Raw genomic sequence first — 20,712 nt, 5'->3', positions numbered from 1 at the left:
CCAACACACGGAGGGCACATATTTATCTTTGCCCCCAAGTCTGTGTCCTGTGTCTTCTAAGTCACCTCGATGCTCAGCTCTGAGAATAAACCCAAGAAAGATGGGAAAAGATGAAGGATCCAGAAGAAGGGATTTCCTTTTCTGACGCACTTCCAGGTCACCACTAAGAAACGAGGCGACCTTCAGGTGGAGAGACTTCAGACAGAGGAGGGTAGGACTTACCGAGCTCAGACCATGAGCATCACGATTGAGACGGAGTATCTGGAGTCCATGCCATCTACCTTCATTTCCTGGATCTGCCACTTTCCACCTGTGTGACCACAGGAATTCCCCTGACCTCTCTGAGCCTCGGTTTTCTCACCTGCAAAATGGGAACGGTTATAGCTCCCGCCCCATAGGGAAATAAAACCAGGGAATTAAACGGGGGAACTTGAGTGTAGGGCAGAGCACAGAGTAAATTCCTCCGACCTGGGAATTATTTTTCTGTTTGTATTTACCATAATCCATTTAGAAAGGCTTGCTGCTGGGAACGTAGCTCTGATCCCATTCTGGGCTTTTTGAAACCTTCCAGATGGGCTGGAAATTGACTGTGATGGATGATGGGGCCGAATTAGGAAGAAATAATTCATTCTCTACGAGCCGTCCGGATGATGTACAACGTAAAGTGCTCACGTCCAGCCTCGCTCCCCCTCCCCCAATACACTTCCCTTCTTCTCTTAGCAGGCGTCGTTATCCCCTGGCTGCACAGCCACATATGCAGGTCTGGCTTTATCAAAGGGCAGGGAGAGCTAGCTGTTTGGGTTAGGTGTGCATACAAGAGTCCTTTAACAGACAGCCTGGCTTCCATGTGTCCCTGCGCACGGCAAAGGACTGACCCTTCACTGGGTTCTGAGTTGAAAGGGCTCTGACGTAGGCTTGGGGCGGGACCCAGAAGTCTATCATTTGCTTTGCAGGTCTTTCCGTTTCCAAGTGGCTCCTGCCTTCACTTTGCTTAGAATCAAATCCCAATGAAGGGTTTCACTAAAGTGCTGTAAGACATGGGACGTGCTCTCCAAGGGTGCGGAGCCAAGGGACCATGGGACTGTGGTCCCTCCAGGACTTCAGATCCTTTACCCAACAAAGACAGTGCTACCCAACTGATGCTGGCAAAAGAAAGGTGCATCTAATGAACAGGGTGGTGTCCAATGGTCACCTGGCGGTGGCCAGTGGGACCCTACAGGACTTAGTGAGAAAGTGTGGGCCGCTCATAGCAGCCTAATAAGCTGACCGTTTGTCTGTTTTTAATTGAGATGAAATTCACGTACCATAAAATTAACTATTTTAAAATATACAATTCAGATATATTTAGTACATTCACAATATTTTGCAATCATCATTTCTGTCTAGTTCCAAGACATGTCATCACCCCAAAAGAAAACCCTGTCACCTCCCATTGCCCCACCCCCAATCTGCTTTCTGTCTCAAAGCATTTATCTATTCTGGACATTTCATATAAACGGAATCATAGTATATGTGACCTTTTATATCTGGAATATATCATTTAGCATAATGTTTTCCAGGTTCATCCCTGTTGTAGCGTGTGTCAGTACTTTGTTCCTTTTCATGGATGAATAATATCCCATTGTATGGAAATACCATATTTTGTTTACCCATTTAACCATTAATGAACACGCAAGTTGTTTTCACCTTTGGCTCTTGCGAATAATGCTGCTATGAACATTCTTGCCCAAGTATTTGTTTACCTGTGTTCAGGGTTTTTTTGGGTATATCCATAGGGGTGGAATTGCTGGCTCGCATGATAATTCTGAGTTTGACTTTTTGAGCAATCAGTTGACTTGTTTTCGTGCACGTGTGAAATGCTGCTGCTGGGCTGTCACAACAACCCAGCGGCAGAGACAGCTCAGCTCTTGCTTGCGCAAGTGGGAAGAGTAGCTAAAAGCGTCGGGCTTATTATAGTTAACGCAACCTTCTTTGATGCCAGAGGGACTAGGCCAACCTTTCCACTAGATATGCAGAATTTTCCATTTTGTCCCAAGCCCTTCCTTGACCCCATTCTCCCGTGACTTTGCTGGCAGTTGATTGTGGATAGAGAACTAGGAAGTTTGTGCTAATTCTGGGAGTCAACAGGTCCAGTGGAATGTCCTAAACATGAGTCTGTCCATCGCTCTGCAAAGTAGGTGTTTGAGCAAATCTTGGGTGTAGGTCATCAGTGGGAGCCTGGCGCTTGCTGCACCTACGCTGGCTGGAAAAGTTCTCACGCCTGGCTCCTTACGGGGTGGGGAAGCCACGCAGGAAGAGCGAAGTCGACATGTCTCATTGTTGAGCCATGAGCGAATTTCCCAACCTGGGAGGGTTTTCTCAGCCAGCAATTGACACCCACCGTGACATGTAAGCGAGCTTAGAAGGAGAACCCAAACCCAGTTCTTCCTGGGTGAGGGTCCTAAGAAGGGGCAAGAGGAACGTCTCGTGTCTTCTCCTTCTCCCCCAATTTCTTCCCCTCAATTCCCTCACTAGACCATAAGCTCCTTAAAGGCAGGGGCTGTGTTTTCACTGTTTTTATTGCCAATGGTAAGCACACAGCAGGCGCTTAATAAATGCACAATGAATAAATGAATGTATGGATTAATGATTTTTTCTTATCTCCTTCAAAGACCTTGGAACAGGGAGGGAATAACATAGAATACGAAAAACATCCATCTCTCTCAGGAAGAGGTTCTGGGTAGCTCTGTGCTTCCGAGGTTTGCCTTCCTAAGGACTATGCAAACCCTCCCAGCACTCAGGGCCATCCCACTTGCTGTTCCTGCTTCTAGGATGCTGTGCCCGCAGGCCTGGCACGGTCTCTCATTTCTTGCACATCTCTGCTCAGATGCCAAGTCAGCCTGGAGGCTTCCCTGATGACCCATAGCAGACAGTGTCCCCTAACCCTCTAAAGCGTTTGTCACTCATTTGACACCCGCAAAGGAATAAACGCAGCATCTGTGCGAGTTATGAAGGCCCAACCATAAAATAAACACCCCTGAGCCCAGTGCTCAGCTGAAGTGCTAGAACACGCCTCTTTCTGTTGGAGCTGCCTGTCTCCTGCACCGGCCCACCCTCCCTGAGCTCCATTCCGCCCCAGCGTAACCGCCATTGTTGATTTCCACGTTCGCCTAGATTTGTGTATTATGTAGCATTTATCACCACTTGACACATTATAGCTCTATTTGTTTGTGTATTTGCTATCTTTCTTCCCCAAATCTAAGCTCCAAAATGCCAAGGTTGTTGTCTGTTTGCTTCTTTATTATATTCACAGTGCCTGGCACATAGTAAGCCCTGAATAAACCTTTACGGAATAAATGAATGCATGAATGAGTGTTGGTTGTGGAAATTCTTTCTCATCCATGATAGTCATTTCAAGGGTAGAGCATGAGGACAAACGGTATCTTGCCTTTTCTTTAAACCCTGGGCATCATATCTGATGGGAGAGCACACACTTTGGAGGGAGACAGACCCAGTTAGCTCCCACGGGGCCCCTTCGTTGTGTGATGTTGGGTATCCTTCCTCCGCAAATGAGCGGAATGATGGCATCCACCGAATGAGGGCCACGCAGTCAGCACTCAGTAAACAACAGCCAGTTTTATACTCTGTTCCTCCGTAGAATGTTATTCTTGTGGAAGATGCTATGAGGTCGTATTTGGGCATCACCTGGGGCTCACTATTGCTGTAATTCTCTTCTGTAGGGAAGAGTATGGGAAGCACTCTTTTTTTTTTTTTTTTTTTGAGGAAGATTAGCCCTGAGCTAACATCTGCTGCCAATCCTCTTCTTTTGTGCTGAGGAAGACTGGCCCTGAGCTAACATCTGTGCCCATCTTCCTCTACTTTATATGTGGGACGCCTACCACAGCATGGCATGCCAAGCGGTGCCATGTCTGCACCAGGGATCTGAACCGGTGAACCCCTGGCCGCTGAAGCAGAACGGGTGCACTTAACCACTGCGCCACCGGGCCAGCCCAGAAAGAACTCTTCACACAGGATCTGACCCCTCCATACCTCCCGGGCCTCCACCCCCAGCCCCTGCCCTTTCCCTGGCATCTTGGGGGGTGGTCTACAGAACTCATCACAGCTCCTGGGCTCCCGCTGGCTCCCAGGTATCTGCATTTATCCCACATTCTTTTTCTCACAAAGCCTTCAGCCTCCCCTGCGCCCCTTCCGCACATCCATACACCCGTTCTCTGCGTGGTTACCCCCTCCAGCCTTCAAGACCCGGGCTGGACCCCACAGGGAGGTATTTCTCCTTGCTGTGCCCACGCTGGGTTAGGAGTCTCTTTTGGGCTCCTCTCATCCTCCCCAATTCCATCATCCCCATTGTACTACGTCATATTTATTATTTCGCTTTTCTCTTCATGCCACTTTGTCCCTGGGACTGCCCTTCATCTCTGCGTCTCAGCATCCCGACCACAGAGATGCCCTAAGTAATGATGTGGAGGGCACGAATGATCAGTGACTTCTGTTTCATTTCATCACAGAAAGAGGATGTCGATGGGGACCCCAAGACGTGGTGGTTTTCTGGCCTTAATGTGAAGAATAGCTGTTCTTCTGAGCACTTGGCTTGGTTTTGTGCAGACGCTGGGAATCACGCAATTTTCTGATTTGTCTTTTTCATGTTGGCTGCCGGGAAGCTGAGGGCCAGACACGCGTCCACCTGGCAAGGGAACAGGCCACCAGGGAGGGACTGCAGCCTCTCGCTCTGCTGTTTTAGCCCTGAAACTCGACGGTCTTGTCTGTTTTCAGGGAAAAAAAATCTCCTAAACCAGTTTTAACTTTTGTTATTTTTCTTGCGTGTTATGTGTCTTTGGCAGTGGCCGCAAGACCTTCTAAGAGCGAAGCAAAAAGTGAGCTAAATGTCATATTAGTTTCTTTTTGCCTCTGTGACAAATTCCTGCAAATTTAGTAGCTTAAAATAACACATGTTTACTAATTCAGTTTTGGAGGCCAGAAGTCCAAAGCGGGTGGTGTGTGGCTCAGATCACGGTGACAGCAGAGGTGGACTCCTTCTGGAACTCCAGGGGAGAACCTGTTCCTTATCTTTGCAAGCTTCTAGGGGACGGCTGAGAAGGCCAGCTTGTGGCCCTGACTCTCTCTGACCTCTGCTTCCTCTGACCTTTGACCCCCCTCCCTCCCTCCTATAAAGACTCTTATGATTACACTGAGGACCCATCTGGATAATCCAGAATAATCTCTCCCTCTCAAAATCTGTAAATTAATCACATCTGCGAAGTCTCTTCTGCCGGGTAAGGTAACACATTCGTAGGCCCCTGGGGTCCCAGGGGTTAGAAAGTAGACATCTCTGCAGGCCATTATTCTATCTTCCACACTATCCAACTAACCACCCGGCTGATTAAGGTGTTTCTGATATGCGAGCAATACGGAGCTGATCTCAGGCTGTTCGACGCGGGAGTCACCGGGCTCGTCCTCTCCTCCCTCCCTTCTTCTCCTGCTTGCTTGACCAGCAGGCGCCTGGAGCCTGGAGCCATTTCCCCCCCAGATCAAAAGCTGGGAGGTTTCCCCAGCACAGCCTGCAGCTGACACCTCTCCTGGTGATTTCGCAGCATTGCTGACACCCCGTTTTAATTAACCAGCTGAAGAAGTGTTGTCTTGGCAGAAAGTCAAAGACGTTTTCAGATCAGTTCTTGACAATGCAGTTCCCAGGGGGAGGCCCAGCTTGCCTTTCTGGTTTGTGTGTTTAAACCTCCTTCTGACGACTCTGGAAGAGCCTGACCTCTTGGAACAACTGGTCCTTCTCCTCGTGCCGTGAGTTTCCTCGTATTAATGCCCCCGGGTTGTCCTCGGCAACATGCTTTCCCTCTCCTGCCTAGACTTACCCGCTCTGTTGAATCTAGTCACTCCAATGGATCAGGAAGATATTTCTGGATGTTGCAATCATATTCCAGGCCCCAGCGGGAGCATGAAGCGTGATACTTCATCTCTGTTCCTGGAGTGCTAATTCCAGACACTGCTGCGATGGAGAAATTGGATGGTTCATTCCGAAAACAGAAAGCTTAAAAACTCTCACTGTGTTTCTCTTCAAAGATTGCACCTTTCCAGGCTCCGTCTTGCACTAAAAAAGAAAGTTTGGGGTCAGAACCTGGTTTGAATCTCTTGCTTCACTGATTGGCTGTCTAACTTTAGCAAATTATTAGAATTGGCTAAATTTCAGTTCCTTGCTCTGGGGGTGGTGTGGGAGCACACACACTCTGGTGTGCGTGTGCCACACCAGAGCAAATTTCTGTCATAGCAAAATATACTCCTGAAACTTGGCACCCGCTCTGAAACTGTAAATACGTCCAGAGAAACACAGACAAGTGGGGGGAAATTATTGTCAGAAAAATTGGGTTATGCCGCGATTTACCAGCTGTGTATTAGGACTCATATTTTCTCTGCCTCAGTTTCCTTGTCAGTAAAATGGCCATAATAATGTTACCTTCAGAGCTAGGTGGGAGTTTGGATTAATTCACCGTTGGAAAGTGCTGAAAAGAGTACCGGGCACATAAGCAATAGCTATTACGATCTTTATTATCATTCTATAAGATGGAGATAATCATTAGAGACCTATGCACGGGGATGGGTGGTAGAAAGAGTTCAATTAATGTTAACTATTATTCTCATGGATAATCCTTCCATGCATTTGGGGCTGGATTTAAGAAAATAATGTCACGGTTAGTGTGGAAGATTGCTACAGAAGGCTTACATTTGCTAGTCCAAAGTGGTGGAAATGTTCAGCGGAGGCAAGAGGAACAAGGGTTTTCATGTAGGTGGAAACCAACCAGCACGGAGTCCTTGAGGACCGTGATTGAGGAGGCTGAACTAGACACCGAGGCGAAAATAAAGAATTGCATCCATGCGGCTGAACCTCTGCACTGCACAAGATAAATGATACAAGTAATTAAAGAAAAATTGAGCTGATATGAACATTTTGCCTTTTAGCTCGTTGTAAGCTAGTTGAGCTTTTCCTTGGTCAATATTTACCTCCTGCATTGAGAAATGGGAGTCAATACTGACTTCCTATTGTTAGTACATCTGTTTTCTGTACACTACACGTAAGCGGCCTATACACACGGGCACCAATACATTAATAGCTATATCAATAGAAAATCAACAATAGTCATTTATTTTTCATGGCCATCACCACTGAAACACCAACAGTGCAATATGCTCAAGACAAAAAGGAACACTTAGCGTGATAGATGTCTGTGGGTAATTGATTTAGGTTAACGACTTCCTTTCCTAATGGTGCTAATTGTGTTAATCAACGGGCTGATTTCATCAGAGGCTTTCAAAGGCCCATCCTGGAGGTTGCCGGTTCTTTCTCTGGTTGATGAGTTAGTTCCCCAGGTGAAGATACCCAGGCTGGACTTATAATCATCAGCAGGGCTGTTTTAGTGATGACTTGCTGTCCAACCAATTAACCCGTTCAGCAGCCCCGTGGCCCTGTTAGAATTCTTGGGCCTGGTTAAGTGGGCAGATCTGACCTGGTGCAGTGGAAAGATGGGGGTGGTACTGGGGGTGGTATTTTGGGTTTCCCAGAATTCTTTTCCCCTTTATATAGCTCCTCCATTGCCTTTGTGGACACTCACTTATCATGGCTCTGTGCTGTTCTAGTGGACAAATGGTCTATATTAAACCAATAGATGCTCTCTTGGGAATTTAAATTTTGAGCAGAAGGACTCAAGGACAGGGGGAAAAATATGCTTAGAACACATTAATTTCAGTAGGGGTGTCCAAAAAAACCAGTCAACCTATAGGTACTTGCTCTTAAGGCCGTCAGGAAATTCCTGGTTCCGGAACATGCCCTTCAATCATCTGGAGTTTTCCCATGTCCTTTTAGTGGAGTTCTTTTGAGCTTATGTTACCCAGAGTCAGCTTCTGTTGCTTGCAATCAAACAGTCCCAACTGGTTCAGTGGTTCAGTTGTCAAACTGGCTTTACACCCATGCCAGTTCCAATTGCTTGGTAGTGGCTATATGGAGTGTTGTGTTAAGAAGGATTCAGAGGACTCATCTAAGAATGGCAGAACAAGTGTAGCACTCAGTTAACAATACCTGCATAGGGTAAGTGTGGGGGAAATGGAGTGGGGGTAGAATATTACTGATGCCAAATATATGCCAGGGGCCTAAAGACATAAAGCACAGTGTTTAAGGAGGAAGGCCCTAGGGCCCACATGCCTGAGTTTCATCCTGGCTCTCCCACTTCCCAGCTGTGTCATCTTGGACAAGACACTAAACTCTCTGTACCTGTTTCTTCTGCTGCACAATGAGGATATCAGTGCCCCTCCCCCAGGTTGCTGTAAGAATGAAATAGGTTAATAACAAGTAAAGAACTTAAAACCATGTTTGGGACACAGTCAGGGATAAATGAAACATTATCTGCTGCTACTGCTGTTGTGTCCTTGTCATATACTTGACTGTAGACACTAGATATCCGAGCAGGGAATGAATCAACAGAAGAATGGATAGGTGGCAGTTTTGAGGGAAAACAATCAATTCCAGAATCTTCATCAGATTAGAGTCTGTGACCACTGCCATCATTTTCTTAATGTGGTTCTCTGAAGTTGTCATCTTTCTGCGACACACCTGTGTGCAGTTTGGGCCTAATTTCCCTTTACTAGGTTTTCTATAGGAGGTAAAATGACGTCGTCAAATTTCCTTTCTCTCTCTCCTCACCCCCCATCACTGTACTTAAGCCAACATTCCTATGTAACATCTGCTATATCTTTTTAAAAAATATTTATTTCTAGCCATTTCTTTTTGCCCATTACTAATATGTGATGTTGTTGTTTTGAGAACCTATTTTGGTCTTATTTCTAGGACAAAGACAGTAAAGTATTATATATTTTTTTACTTTGTCTTTTTTTTTTTTAAAGATTTTATTTTTTTTCCTTTTTCTCCCCAAAGCCCCCCGGTACATAGTTGTGTATTCTTTGTTGTGGGTCCTTCTAGTTGTGGCATGTGGGACGCTGCCTCAGCGTGGTCTGATGAGCAGTGCCATGTCCGCGCCCAGGATTCGAACTAACGAAACACTGGGCCGCCTGCAGCGGAGCGCGCGAACTTAACCACTCGGCCACGGGGCCAGCCCCTACTTTGTCTTTTTAAAAATTTTTTTGGTGAGGAAAATTGGCCCTGAGCTAACGTCTATTGCCAATCTTCCTCTTTTTCTTTTTTCTCATCCCAAAGCCTCAGGACATAGTTGTATAACCTAGTTGTAGGTCATTCTAGTTCTTCCATGTGGGATGCCACCACAGCATGGCTTGATGAATGGTGTGTAGGTCTGCACCCAGGATCCGAACTGGTGAACCCTGGGCTGCTGAAGCAGAGTGTGTGAACTTAACCACTCAGACATGGGACTGGCCTCTCAGTAAAGTATTATAAAAAGCAACCTCCTATAAGCTTAATTTGCCTAATTCATAAAAGGCAGAGTGTTTAACAAATTTTAATCCTGATGTAGGAAATATTCAATATACGTGTCTAACACATATAGTGTCCATCTGTCTATCAATCATTTATTAATCCCCCTTTCATTACAACAGCTAATGTTTATTCCTCTCTCATCATGTGCCAGCCACTGTGCTCAACACCTTGCATATATTTTCTCATTGGAACATCTCAAAAACTTATGAGGGAGACGCACTCTTCCCTCCCTTTCACATCTGAGGAAACTGAGGCACAGAGCGGTGCAGCAACGCCATTGCTCACAGTGGCCAGAGCTGAGATTTGGACCCGGGCAGCCTGGCTTCTGGATTCCCTGATGCTCTGCACTCTCCAAGCACTGCTTATTCTCAAACTGCAATAAACAGAGAAAACCAGAAAGAAAGAAATTAAAACCATTCGTTACCCCACCATCTTTTAAGTGGAAGGAGCCTTATTTTGACTTATGGAGTTAATAGCAACTACAGCTGGCATTCATTGAGTGCAGACACTGTCCAACGCTTCACAGCGTTATCTCATTTAATTTGCTCACTGAATCTCAGAGGCAGGTGCTCTCGTCCCCATTTTATAGACACAGAGGCAGACACAAAGTCTTTTTTTGGTCCCCAGAAGTGATGCCCTGATCTGAGACAAGATTTCAAGTGAAAGTGGTTTATTTGGGAGGAGTGCTCTGGGAAGAGCACTGGGTGGGGAGTGGGAAAGACAGAGGGAAGGCAGCCAACTCAGGGTGTGCAATAGTGGGTCACCTCTGTGGGCAGCGGGGGCCCCATCCCACTGGGGATGCTGAGGGGTGGTGTGGAGAACATCCCGCAGATAAGGGGCCAGCTCCCATCACTCAATGACTGAGGGCCATTTCCTTCTTGTCCGAGTCCAGGGGCTGAGAGCCGGAAGTCTGACCGCTTGCCCTGAAACGGTACAGACCGAGGAGAGTGAGGAGGGCATTTCAGGCATCGGCCACACTCAGGGTGACTAACTTCCTTACTCAGGGTCACGCAGCTACTCCTTGCAACCAAGCTAAAGACTAAGTCCTTGATGGCTTAAATAATCCCAGAGAAAAGTCACGGACTCCCTCCGCCCTGCCTTCCTTGTTTTCCTGCCCAATCTGTACCCTCCATCCCGCCCAGGTGAAATCTGTGCCCCGCCAGCCTCTGCAGTCCAGGGCGCCTGGATTCCTGGAAATCGACCACGAGAGACAGTGCAGCACCCTGTGTGCTGTTGTTTTTACCAATTTGGGGGGACGTCTCTGAGACAGCGGCTCCTATTGACTTGTGATTCAACGATGATTCCGACTCAGTGGCCTCCCTCCCACAGAAGGCTAGTGGATTACTATTAGGAAGAGCATTGATTTTTAAAAACAGGCCCGTTCCCGAACCTATTGAACAGCTATCGAATCACCCACGTTTAAATATTTACTCTGCATGATCCCAGCCTGTGGGTCTTCCTTGCCTCCGACAGTGGGGGGGCTGTCCCTCCCCATCCTTCATCTCTGCAGCTCCCCAAATAGAAAACCTCGCACATATAATGTTAATTGGTATGTTCGTGGAACCGAGTGTTCAGAGAAGGTGATTTCTATGCACAAGTGAGGCTGAACATGGAATCTTGGCGCCCACTCTCGTGTGGGTAATGTGTGTATCCTATTTCACCCATGGCGGTCATTCATTGAGTCATTCATTCACTCTGTGCCGGGTACACGGTGGTGAGCCAGGCCAGCACAGGGAGGGCAATTGTATATTTCCTTAATGTGCCTTATGATCCATCCTTTTGAATATCTCTTCTCATGCGGGTTTGAAGATGTAAGATAGAATTTCTTAAAAATTGGGGAAGTCGCAGATGCCTTTGAGAATCTGATAGAAGGCAGAGAGCTTTCCCATTGTGGCTCCATCATTCTGCCTTCAGTTTCGGTCCTGGGGATCCTGGGAGCTTCTGGAAGCTTCTTTGTTTACCAAACTTCTAATAGACAATCATTTTTTTCCCTCCCCATTTGTTTTCTAACATTTGAGCAGCGTAAAGGCTGTTGATTAATTGAGAGTTCTGGCCGCTTAGGAATTTATGTTCTAAGTGTCCGTTCTTGGTGTTAACTTAGCTATTCATATGTTCACTTGACATGGACTGGAAAAATTTCCCTCTCCGTTTTCAAGAAAACAACTTTTCTTCACTCATAGGATAAACACATAGAGAGTCTGACTCTCTCTCATTGTTTTATTGAAAATTTCTATATAACGGTAGGAAATGATTCCCATCAATAGTTAAGCCTTGCTCAGCTCTGTGAATCACAACCCCCGCCAAGCCCAATACATTGCTTTACGGGGAACAAACCCTATTTATCTGAAGGCAGTTTTACATCTGAGATTCTGATTTATTTTTTTTTTTTTGAGGAAGATTAGCCCTGAGCTCACATCTGCTGCAGATCCTCCCCTTTTTGCTGAGGAAGACTGGCCCTGAGCTAACATCCGTGCCCATCTTCCTCCACTTTCTATGTGGGACGCCTACCACAGCATGGCTTGCCAAGCTGTGCCATGTCCGCACCCGGGATCTGAACCAGTGAACCCCAGGTCGCCGAGAAGTGGAATGTGCGCACTTAACTGCTGTGCCACTGGTGTGGGCTGGCCCCGCTGATTTGTTTTTAATTGTAAAATTTACAAGTCTTTAATGTCTATCTCTTTCTGATGCAATATATAGCATATTTAAGTTGTGGAAAGCTTACTAAGCTCTATACTCATAATATTTTATCACAAGTATACACATATAATAGCTTTCACTTATGGAATATTTATTATGAATATTTTACTCTTGTTATTTCTTACAGCAGCCCTATGAGGTAGGTCTTGCTAGGAGCCCCAATTTTCAGAAGAGGAAAGCAAAGTTGAGAGAATATTAATTTTCCCAGTGAGACAAGTAAAGTGGTGAAGCCAGGATTTGACCTAAACGTCTCTGACACCAAATCTCATTTGTTGGACCAATATGCTATCTCCATTACCTAGAGACAGCTTTGGTTGACATTTTGCTAACTTTCTCACTATCCTTGAAGTTTTTTTTTTTTTTTGTGGAGAGGAAGATTGGCCCTGAGCTAACATCTGTTGCCAGTCTTCCTCTGTTTTGTATGTAGGACGCTGTCACAGTGTGGCTTGATGAGCAGTGTGTAGGTCTATGCCCAGGATCCAAACCGGTGAACCCTGGGCCGCCAAAGCAGAGCACGTGAACTTAACCTCTATGCCACTGGGCCAGCCCCTCCTTCTCCTTGAGTTTTTAAAAATTTATTTAAAATTACAAAATTTTATTTGGTATCCTGCCCTTTGTCCTAGCATTGGAAGCATTTCTTTTGCATGTCAGTAAAAGCTTTTTATATTTCTTTAATTGCTACTTCATTGTTACTTAACCATTCTCCTATTAAGGGACTTCTAAGATAGTTCCAATTTCCTATTTTATAAGCAACACTGTAAGGAACATCTTTAAGCATGAGTATTTGTGTAGACTGGTTTTGAAAATCAGGTTGTGAGTTCTATACGTGTTTTCTTTTCTTTTCTTTTTGTTAAGTCTTAGGGAAGTAAACATATTTTTTGCGTCAAGAATGAATCTTTGAATTTAACCCTATTTCCTGAACCAATTTCTCAAGGCTGGACTCTTGATTCACCCTCTTTTCTATGCCTAAGTGGGTTTTCATTTCATCTTCAACAACTCAAATGATATTTTTAAAACATTCCAACAGTGGGCCATCTGATGCCAGCTGTACGTGTAGAGAACCGATGAGCAAAGCATCTCAAGAAGCAGAAAGTCTAAACATATTTAATAATTGGCTTTGGATCGTGTTATACCAGTTAGAATAGCAACTTTACCTTGTAAGTTGTTTTTAGCTAATACTGAAATGATTTTGCATTTTCCAAGTATTTGCTGACTCCAGCTGGGGAAAGGATTGAAGAGATATTTGCTGTGTAGCAAAGGCGAGCCCACATGGGGGTTTGTTTAAACCCCACCCGCACTTGGCTCCCGTCACATACTTTGTCACAGTAGATCACAGTTTCCTGTAGGCTTATCTTTGTCCTCCACCAGATCAGGAATTTCAGGAAGCCATGCATATACATCTGGGACCCTGTAAGAACCCTAGGGTCTTAGGATAAGATTTGGCATTTGGCATTGGGTGGGCGTTCAGAAAATTGTATTAAAAGGAAACAAACGAGGGAGGAAACGAGCCATAGACAATCTTGCAAATAAATATCAGAGCAACAAGTCCACTCATTAGGATTCATCATAGACTGGAGCACTTTGGAACCCATTTTTCAAGCCTCATAAGGGAGGACTTTTTAGAACCACAAGACTTACCGAAAACAACTCTGACAGGGGTGGCTCCCGAGGTCGGATGACAGCCTTTGACTGACAAGGCTGAAATGAGTTCACTCCTGCTTTTAGGCCACTCTGTTCTATGCACGAACCCTAAGCCCACTCTGAGGGAGTGGATTTCAGTCTGATTTGGGGGAAGTCTCCATCTTGTCAGAAAAATGACAGCCACCTCTTTATTTCTGACTGGCTGTGAGACGAACTGTGTGACACCAGGCAGAACAGGTCGGACAAGCCCTCTCGTGTCCCTTCTCAGAGCCTTTTCTCTTTTCTTTTCCATGAACCCTGCCACGAGTTCACAGAATGTCACAGGGTATATGGGATGGTCTGGGTCCAACCCTTGACCTGCTGGGAGGGGACACTCTTGGGTGGCCTTGCTTCTCTGATAGCATCACTGTGCTCTAACCGTGTGTCATTGGCCTCTCTTCACTTCCCAGTTTGCTCTTTATCTCCTGCCCTCCTCACAGGCTGTGGAGGATAAGAATTAATTTACGATGCTGTGAAATGCTCTGGCCTTATCAAGGGATTACAGGTTAATTCCCTCATGCCTCACCTCCCTTACCTTTGGTCCTGGAGACGATGTTTACAGTGCAGGTCTGAACTCGAGGGAGGAGGGCTAGGTGAGGAAGAAGGCAATTAAGAGGCTCCCAGTTGCCTGCTGACCTGTTTGAAGCAGGTAAGACTTGCCCAGGTGTGGACAGGGGGGCCCTTCACCCAGAGCCCTATCTCCTTAGGGAGATAAATTCACAGTTAATAAAGATAAGGCCCCAGAGAAATGCTGCGAGCTGGGTCTGCATTGGCTGCCCAGCCATCAAAGCCAATTATGACTAATTCTCTCAGTGGGAAATACTGGGGATTTCAAAGAGGTCTGGTGTCATGGTGCTGGTGAGGGAAAGCCGCCCCGAGTAGCAATGGCTTGAACCTTGCCTCTGTCACTTAACAGCCACGGGATCTTGGGCAAGTGTCTTTACCTCTTTAAGCCTCAATCTGCTGACTTCCATTTCCTACATCTTAGGGCTCTTGGGAAAATGAACTATAATAATGTATAAAAAGCTGGCATCATGCCCAGCACAGCGTCGGTGTTCAACAAATGTGAATTCCCTTTTTCCATATTCATTCCTTTGCTTGTGACTTTGAAGGTGAATAGATTTGGTGTGCTTATATTCATTCATTCATTCAATCATCAGACATAGTGAGCACATTAAGTGCCAGAACCCAGGCTTGGCATAGAGCATATGGCAGAAAAATGTTAAATACAAAAGCTGCCCTTAAGAAGCTATGTCTAAAGAGGGAGAGAAACGTTAACAAGACTGATAGCTGTCCCATATTGAACACTTACGACATATGGTGTTGTCCTTGTACTTGCTCATCAAATCCTCATAACAACTCTCTGAGGTAGATATGATAATTATCCCATTTTATTGATGGGGAAACTGAGGCACAGGATCATTCCATAACTTACCCCCAAAGCCACAACTAGCGTCAGAGTGGAAATTTACACTCTAGCTCTTGTGTTGGAAACCAATGAGGTGCACAAGGGGGTAATTTCTACCCATTTGCCCTTGGAGATTTACCCATTTGTGGGCTGTTGGCAGATTCGGTTGATTGGGTGTCCACACCCTCACTAATCCAAAGCGTGTGGTCTGTGGACCAGCAGCATTGACACAGCCTGGGAACTGGTTGGAAGTACAGAATCTCAGGCCCCACCTCAGACCCGCTGGGTCAGCCTCATTGTGACAGAGTCCCGGGGGATCTGTGTGCCAATTGGCATTTGAGAAATGTTTGTCTCTGTGCGGAATTATCCTTTCACCGGCATAATGAACATAACAACGAGAGGGAGGCCCTGCACACTTAACCACTTAGCGCCATTGTATAAGCTTCCGGTCGTTGGGTTGGGTGGAACCTGGGAGATGCCCACAGTAAAGTGGCTGAGCCGCCCCAGGCTGGTTTGGCCCCTCATTTCTCTGACTCCCTCTGGATTCTCTGCCTCCACCTGCACGGTAGTCCCTAAAGAGGTCAGTGGGGCTCATACCCTCCTTGGCATAGACTCTCTTGAGATGCTTTTCAAGCGGAAGTTCTAGGGCCCAACCCACAGAGATGCTCATCCCACTGGTCTTGGGCCGGCCTCTGTTTCTGCATATTTGATAAGCACCCTGTGGATTCTGATGCCAAGGGTCCTCGGATCACAAAGTCAGAGAGACACTGATCCAGGGCCCTGTTTCTTTCTGTGGCCTGCCTAGTCAGAGATGTCGACCTGCAGAGCACACTCTTGTGGGCATGTGTCCGGTTACGGTCAGTTCCTGGTCTAACGCTGCTTCATTTCTCTTACCCTCAAGGGAGCACCCTGAAATGCAATTGAGAGTGATATTATTACAAGGAAACCATAGATCTTTTTGGAACATTATGTAAAAGATCGCTCAGCTTTATAGAAAACCCTTCAATGGTTTGTCATTCACTTACATGAAAATCCCACTCCTTACTTAGCCTGTAAGACCTTATGTGATCTGCCCCTCTCTCCTTCTTTGACCTCATTTTCTACCAAACTCTCTGGGCTCTCTCAATTTTGGCCTTACTGGCTGCCTCATGTATTCCTCAGACCTACCAAGCCAGTTCCCACAGTAGGGATCTCTATGGGGTCTCCCCTAGGGCTTCAAAGGCTCATCTTAGTTCAAATGTCACCTCCTCAGAAGCCTTCACTGACCTACTCTTCGTTGTCTTCATGGCCTTCATCACTGTCTGCAAAGATGTGAGTCACTTAGCCGTTCACCCAGTCACTATGTGTCTCTCCATTAGGCTGTCATTTCCATGTCTGGATCACTCCCATCTGCATCCCCAAGACTGGGAAGAGAGCCCGGCACAGAGGAGCTGTTCAATAAAGATTTGTTGGATGCATGCATCGATGCACGAATCTACTCTAAATTTTTAAGTAAATGATTCCCAAACTTCATCAATCGAATGATTATTAGAGACCAGTCATGTAAGATACCCCACAACTGACCACCGCTCTTCAGCCTGTTTCCGTGAAGTCCGCACGCATGCCTTAGAGGGCCAGGACTGGAGAGCAGCCCACCTTCCCCACTGTATTAGCTTCCCGTTGCTGCTGTAACAAATGACCACAAACGCAGTGGCCTGAGACGACGCCAGGTGACTCTCTGATCGTTCTGGAAATTCGAAGTTCTAAAATCGAGGTGTCTGCAGGTGGGACCCCCTCTGCAGGCTCTAGTGAGAATCTGTTCCCTTGCCTTTTCCGGCTTCTAGAGGCTGCTCACACTCCTTGGCTCGAGACCCCCTCCCATTCTTCAAAGCCAGCAATGGCATCACTCTGACCTCTGCTTGTCGCCCCATCTTTGTCACAGACCCTGACCCTCCCACGGCTCTCTTACAAAGACCCTGTGATGATGCTGGACCCACCCAGATAATCCAAGATAACCTCCCCACCTCAAGATCCGGACCGTAATCACATCTGCAGCGTCCCTTTTGCCACATAAGGAAATCTGTTCACAGGTTCCAGGATTCTGGGATTAAGATGTGGACATCCCTTGGGGGACCATTATTCTGCCTCCCACACCACCCTGCTGGCCAAGAAAAGAGCCGATTCGAGGTGTTCTTGGAGCTGATGTCTGCCGTCTGGATCCACCAGTGCTCCACCCCCGGGCCTCCCTCTCGGTGCCATTTCTCCAAGTCTCTTCCATTTCATTTCTTCCAAAATGCCTTCTCCCCTCCTATCACTTTCCTTGGCACTTTAGATTCTCAGGCAGTTCATTTTGATTTATCAAAATATTCATTTTTATTATCAAATTCTTTTCTTGGGGATACCCAGCCTTTAGGATGTTAGTACTCATCATTGTCCATTTTTGATTTATTTGCCACCTTGACACCAGTAGATTCCACAAGTGCCATGGGGTGCATGATATTTATTTCTGAAAGAGCCCAAAAGACTTTTTTTCAGGGAAGCTTTGTCTGTGTAACTTCCGTACCACTCACAGAGACGTCTGAATACTCTCAGGAAGGTCACCAAACCCAGCGAGGGTCTTAGAACGTCAGAGAATAAACACGAAAGCAGCTCATCCTACTCATTCCCTGAATAAACTGTGCCTTCTGTCCTCAGCTCACAAGGTGGATCCCAGGAAGGAACAGGAAGTGGCTGGAGAAAATAAACCCAGCCCTGTGGGTCTGTGAATGGCGCCTCCCAGTGGTAGGAAGTGACAAGCTGGTTCGTGAGAAACTCGTCTTGGTGGGCACCACATTCTCCAGGGTCCAACAGGTAAACTACGGTCCCAACTGGATTCAACAAAGAGCGTAGAACTTCGTCCTGGCACTCAAACCTTGCTCTCAGTGCAGTGTGGTTCCCAAGTTCCAGAACCTTCTACCTCAGCCTGTGCTGTAGGGTGGAGGCTCTTGAAAGGCCAGGTGGGATTCAAGGAAAAGGGGTTGATCCTCACTGCTCTCAGGTCATCCCTGCTCACATCTCTTCATCATTCATGAGCTACCTGGCTCCTGAGGACAGTGTCAAATAGGGTGTGGCGCCTGCCTCCAGGCCGCCTGTCTCCTGCTCACGGCACTATTATGCTCTGATGAGTATTAATAATTGATTTATACAGCACCTTTTACAAGCCTGCAAGTGCCCTCCACAATCGGCCCCTGTGTGGACACACGCATCACTTCACTTCCCCCTCAGATGATAAGCTGCCACCTCATGGACTGGGAGGTGGCGGCGGGCGCCAGTCACCTCGGTGGCGCCAACGACGTGACAAGGAGACAGTTTAATGCAGGAAGTAGGGTGGTGCCTTATCTCCTCTGGCTGGGGTGGGGGAGCGGGTGGAGGAGACGCTGGGCCTTTTATTAAGTAGTTGAAGGATCCAACCCCCAGGACCCCAAGGGGAGGGCAGTCTCTTTTGGTCATGGGGCAGGGGCGATTGCCCCTGGTGCTGAGTTACCATTAGATAGATGAGAAAAAACCGAGGTGCTGATGGAGCGAAAGAACGCCAATAACAGAGATGGGCCAAAGCCAAGGCATTTATGAATCACATTAGCGGGTTAGATGGGGCTCCATGCCTTTGTTTCCTCTGCCAGGGTGAAGGAGAAGGCAGAGGTGGTCATGCAAGGCTCAGGTCATGGGCCGCCATGTTTTGTGGGGCTTGTTGCTCATGTTATTTCTTTCTTCATTTTTTGGTGAGGAAGATTGACCCAGAGCTAACATCTGTGCCACTCTTCCTGTGTTTTTTCTATGTGGGATGCTGCTACAGCATGGCTGATGAGCGGTGTGTAGGTCCTTGTCCGGGATCTGAACCTGCGAACCCCAGGCTGCTGAAGCGGACCACGTGAACTTAACCACTACACCACCAGCTGGCCTGCTCATGTTACATTTTGAGGCATCCTAGGTCAGTGCTTGGAGGGAGCTGAGGCTTTGCAGGGCCTCTGCGTGGATCCTCTCGATGTAATCCTCCTCCTGTGAGTTCATTTAAGATCTTCAGTTACCTGTATTTTTGAGAGAATCTGCATCATGCAGTTTAAGAACAATGGTTCTGCATTCAGTCAATTTTCTGGTGGTTCGCACAAATACAGATTCCAAGACTTAATTGTTGGGCGATCGTGGGAAAGTCACAGAACCTCCCAGAACTCCAGCCTCCTCCTCTGGAAAATGAGGATACTATAGCACCCACTTCAGAGGAGTGAAGCCCAGTGCCTGGCACATGGGAAATGCTCAAGATAAGTATTTATTACTTTATCATCATGATGTCATCAACATCATCCTCATCAAATAGCAATGCTCTCCTGGGAGAAGGGAACATCTTGGTAGACCAAAAAGGAACCCAGTCTCGCAGAAAGGAGACACGAGACACAGAGTTCCGGGGTTGTTCAGACTCCGGCGCCCGCTCTCTGAGGGCAGTGGGGAGGACCCAGCCTCGCTCAGGAGTAAAGGGCAAGGGCGGGAATGAATCAGAGCTGTCGGGTGGCCAAGTGGAAGAGCTCAGAGACCCGGAATGAAGTACCAGTTTCTAAGGAAGCCAGGCAATGGGTGTGGACTGAGATGAAGCAGCAACCAGGACGTGGGTGGAAACATCTAGATCAGGATTTTCCAACTCTGTTCCACCCACCCGGTCCACTGGTTCACGCTCCATAAGCAAAGGGCACCATGGCCACGTAAGCGGGCAGACTGCGGCATACTCTCCCTCCTTCTTGGAGAACCGCAAAGCATGTTTGTGTTATAAAAGCTCTGAGAAGTTCTGCGGTAAAGAAATCCATTGAATTTGGTTTATCTCAGTAATTCCTAACCTGTTTCTCTCTGGAACCCTTTCATTTTAGTTTATTTCATACAATAATACATACTTTCCATGAATATACCTTGGGAGAGATTGATTTAGACCAAGAGAGTTTGGAAGAATTATCTTCTCCAAGACTGAAAAAACAAAAGATTTTATATGGAATGTATGTGTTTTTAATGCAATCTGCCTGAATATCATTTTGTTTTTAAATGTGTAGATAGACTAACCGCCACTTCTAGCTTATTGCCCTGTGCCTGCAAAGGTGGGTCTGAGACACTGTAGCTATTTTAAGTGACTTAATTAAGGATGAGGGATGGGAAATATCTGTGTTCTCAATAAATGATAATATCAATACTCTTCACAATTGTCAGCTGTGGCTACTGTTTTTGAAATCCCGTCCAAATGCCCTTCCTTACACTAAGCAGGGGGCATCCACTATCTCATTTAGCCCCCCCAAAGAGGAAAGTGAGACTCAGAGGGGTTAATCATATCACTAGAAAGTACCAAAGCCAACATTTGAATCCAGGATCAACCCTCGGGACAAAGTGATGGCCATCACGTTGCCACCCAGCAGGGACCTGCTAATCCTTCATTCCCATCCACATCCCGAATCCTCCCAGAGAGACTCAGGGGTCACCCCTACTGTCAGGAGCC

At 46.7% G+C, this 20,712-nt stretch overlaps 2 long non-coding RNA genes across 2 annotated transcripts in view; one reads left to right on the top strand and one right to left on the bottom strand.

Moving 5' to 3' along the window:
• The window catches only part of LOC123288068 (uncharacterized), a 45,063-nt gene extending 24,646 nt beyond the window's left edge, over positions 1-20,417 (top strand). Inside the window, exons 2-3 of the long non-coding RNA XR_006531580.2 lie at positions 17,901-18,056; positions 19,039-20,417. This is a non-coding gene — a long non-coding RNA (uncharacterized lncRNA). The remainder of the gene's footprint in view (positions 1-17,900; positions 18,057-19,038) is intronic.
• LOC139046100 (uncharacterized) lies at positions 2,646-14,069 on the bottom strand. Its single transcript, XR_011505659.1, has 3 exons — positions 13,778-14,069; positions 6,728-6,896; positions 2,646-6,097 (listed from the first exon to the last, which is right to left on the bottom strand). It is a non-coding gene; the product is annotated as an uncharacterized lncRNA (long non-coding RNA).
• Positions 20,418-20,712: the final 295 nt, after the last annotated feature.

The sequence above is a fragment of the Equus asinus genome, chromosome 8 (genome assembly GCF_041296235.1).
Source record: "Equus asinus isolate D_3611 breed Donkey chromosome 8, EquAss-T2T_v2, whole genome shotgun sequence".
Taxonomy (NCBI): Eukaryota; Metazoa; Chordata; class Mammalia; order Perissodactyla; family Equidae; genus Equus; species Equus asinus.
The sequence above is the reverse complement of the archived record's forward strand: the minus strand, read 5'-3'. Positions and strand labels throughout refer to the sequence as shown.